The sequence below is a fragment of the Candida orthopsilosis genome (assembly GCF_000315875.1).
Source record: "Candida orthopsilosis Co 90-125, chromosome 8 draft sequence".
In the NCBI taxonomy this organism is placed as follows: domain Eukaryota; kingdom Fungi; phylum Ascomycota; class Pichiomycetes; order Serinales; family Debaryomycetaceae; genus Lodderomyces; species Lodderomyces orthopsilosis.
Window position 1 is genome coordinate 421,476 of NC_018302.1, and position 3,925 is coordinate 425,400.

Genomic DNA, 3,925 nt, shown 5'->3' on the forward strand with positions numbered 1-3,925 from the left:
AGGTAAATAACACTTCCCAATGCACCCAGGGTCAACACAAATGCACATTGTGTCGATGAAACCTCAACTTGACCACACAAAATTGGAATATGAGATAGACTACAATATGAACATTGTTGTAACGCATGGAAGTGAGTCTGTACCAACAACATGTATGGGAAATGTATATCCTGACTACAAAATTTTATGACAAACTTCAACCAGAACGGCGTAAGCTTTGAAAAACAAACAAATACCGAAGACAACAAGAGATAGTAGATTGTTGAAAGGAGGCTTCCTTGACAAAGTCGCTGAACCTCACAGTTCCACTAAAGAACATGCCAACTACAAATTAGAGGTATTATAAACTTTTGTTGGTCGACCACTGCCAGCGAATACGACTTATAGCAAAAAACATAGAAAGAAGCAGGCCCACATGCAAAACATACAAGAACAAAGCCTCCTCATGTATGAGTCCCTTCACTATTACGGAATGAGGCCATACCGTATAGTCATACACGAAGAGGGTACACTTATGTGAGGCCCTCCGCACACCATTACAATGTTGTTGACCATAGTAAGGGAGCGAGTCATGTTACAAGTGATGAGGACAGACTACATCCAAACCAGTACAAACGCAGCAGATGCTAAAGCTGGCTACTAGTAAGCCAAATGAATCTAAATCACAAAGAGAGGCTCAGCTATGAGGCTCAATGTAGGTACGCTCGAGCATAACTTTCATACATGAGTAATGCTAATTGCTATCCAAAGAGCAGAGTTAGGCTTCATCATGGTGCAAGTCATACTGAAATAATGAATTGATACCTCTTTCTCATCATACAGTTTTTCTGCTTCTGCACTAATAATTGATCACAATATAGCTTGTATCCTAAACCAAATGTAGACATCCACGCATCCACAATAAACGCATCCAATCATCGATGGAACTATATTTTTACTATACTAGAGATGCATCCTTGAATCAATGAATGTACACTCAAATTCAATGAACAGGCATATACCCGAATACTGCAAATGCAACATGATTTCACTTTCAATACTTGAACTCACGATACTCATACAAACGCACCAGCAATACCTGCATCCATATCACAAAGAATGGTAAATACCACATTTTACCGAATATCAAAACCAAATATCAAAAGACCTTCAGACATGAACGAACAACCCTCTCATCAAACCTACAGAGGCAAAATGTTTGAGGGTCTATATCTTGAACACAATATTGAAAACCTAGAGCACAAAGCCAAACCCATGATAGAGACAAACAAAGTTGAAATCGAGCATACCCAAACATCAATCGCCAGTCAAAAAAGTAATAAGCACCAACAAAAAAATAAAGCAACATTCACATAGTCGGAAATATGAAAAAGGTCCAAGATACTAACTCGCACACATAGATCCGATCATACTTCCTCGGATGAAATGAAAGTTTCTCATAATTTGTTCAAACAGGATCTCATAAAATGCCGTATTAGTGAAATCATTTTTCGAGAATTGATGGAAAGCTGTAGTCATTAACAACTATGAACGACAGATCTCATACTCCCATCTACATTTCAACATTATAACAAAAACAAAAAATAATGGTATCCGACTTTCAAGTTAAAAGCTACACAACAAACATATTCAAGAAACATTTGTATTTATTTCATCGTTAATCCTTACTAACCAAACATTTCCACCAGCAGCAGTATTTGCTGCTGAATCTTCAGTAGCAAACTCCATACAAACCCTACTTAATAGACGTTTTCTTCTGAAGCAGCTAGGTTTATAGCTAGCTTCAAGGAAAATCATCGTATCATGATTTAAGAACTGATTGAGTGCCCGGAATGTAATCAATCCATTTGAGAATAATTTGGGAACAATATTATATCTTGGAAGCGAGTTGAAATTAAAGTGTTGCTATGAAGAATTAAAAACCATCGAGCATCTCAAAAAGTCAGAACAGAACTCAAGCATAGTTCAACGTGAATATTAGTTTACCATTGCCAGCGCCTTACTCTTGTTTGAATAGACTCAACGACGTAGTGATCGATCATGGTGTATATGTCAGCCGATTATTAATGCAAGTATTCGAAATCGAAAGAGACTGGTGTTATGATCCCTCTTTGTTGTTATTTGTTGATCAAGTGCAAAAAGTTCTAAGTTTCTGGTTGTAATTACTGCAATCATTCCTATGATTAATGACACTATCTGCGTCATGTTTGTGAGTTGATGTTTTTTCTTCATGTTTGAATGATTTAACAAATGATGAGTGAATAGCAAAATCTGTTCTCATTTATGGTGTTTAGAGTCCGCTAAGTTATAGAATTAAGTTCCATCGAATATGAACGACTTGGTCAAAAGTTTAGTTACCAGACCTCATAATTTACTTTTTTTAAAACCTGTGTTCGTATATTACTGCGTTAGGGATTGTTTTCTTACTATGTTCATTTGTACTTTTTGATGTGTTGTATTAGTAATGTTTTGTGTCCCAGGGTTACAATATTGTGCTCTAAAAATATAATCCTAGGTCAGCGAATTTCCATCCCAAACTTTGTAGTAGATAATCTTTAATGATACCAATAAATCTTCCAAAATTTTAACCTGGTCAAGTGTTAAAATGCTATTTTTTTCATAGTTATTGACGCAAGGGTGCAAACATTGATGGCGTATGAATGCAAATATCATTGGTGCAGGAATGCAAAGTTGGTGATTGGATTGTTTTGATTGTGGTAGGAAGGCATTTTCAGCGATATTAGGATTTAAAATGGATGTATGGATATTTATTCACATTGAGGTACGAATGTAGTCCCATGGATGCGTCTACACTTGGATTGGATACTCAGATATACTGTGGTTCTTTTTTAGGATGGGGACGATGAATCATATATACAGTCGTAATAGAAGCAATTTTAATTGTTCTGGTAAGGGTTTCCCTGTGAAGGAGCTCTGCATGGTTTCTTTGAGGATGACGTCAAGGGTCATGAGAGTTTTAATCCATTATAGGACTGTACCAATCGCAGAATCTCTTGCCACCGGTTTCACTTCCTCCAGCCTATCTTGTTATTAGTCATCTTCACCATCAGCCATCAATGACCTGCAGCTGGGCATGCCTCTAAATTGTAGTAAGTGCACTGGTCTAACTTTGAAGTTCGGTGGCTTTGTAAAGGAGACTTCCTTTCAACTATACACAATCGTTTTCTGTTTCAGATTTTTTTGGCTATCATGAATGACGCATGTGTCTCTCAAGGTTTATATCAATTAGGTTTTAGCCTATCCATTTCGCATTGTCGAGGTATACATTTCACAATTGTCTCCTAAGCACCGGCTTCTCCATGAGCATGAGCTTTGGTCATCTTGTGTTTTATGCCATATTCCAATTTCCTTTGGCTAGGTTGCGAGTTCATCAACGCGAGCTTACAAATTAATGGTCTATGCAATGAGAAGTGTTATTGGCTTTCTCGAATCGTTGAATATTCTCTTCAATATATCTGGAATACGATGTTTCACTTTAATCTTCCTTGATATTTCAACATACAAAACTTGGTGCAATGAACCTCCACCTTGGGTTATGGCAGCGGCATTGGATTCCTGTTGAAATAGATACCATCTTCCAGTTTGCATCCGGGAGTTGGCGTGACCCACTTTCTTGGTATGCCCCCAATCGGCATCTGATCCTCTCTTAAAAATGGAGTCAAGGGTATCGGTGGATAACAAGATTGTTCTCAGTTTGTCGTTGTGTCAATACGTTCATGGAGCAAGAATTGAAGTTGGTGTGGCATAAGTCTTACATTGCAAAGGGATCATTGTTTTCTTTGCCCCAAGAGACAGTCAAATGATCAAATGATTCTTGTGTAAAATGTTGGCATCAGCTGTCACTCTTTGAAGAAAAGTCATGTCATAGCCTCTCTTCAAACATGGAGAATCATTTATTACAGTC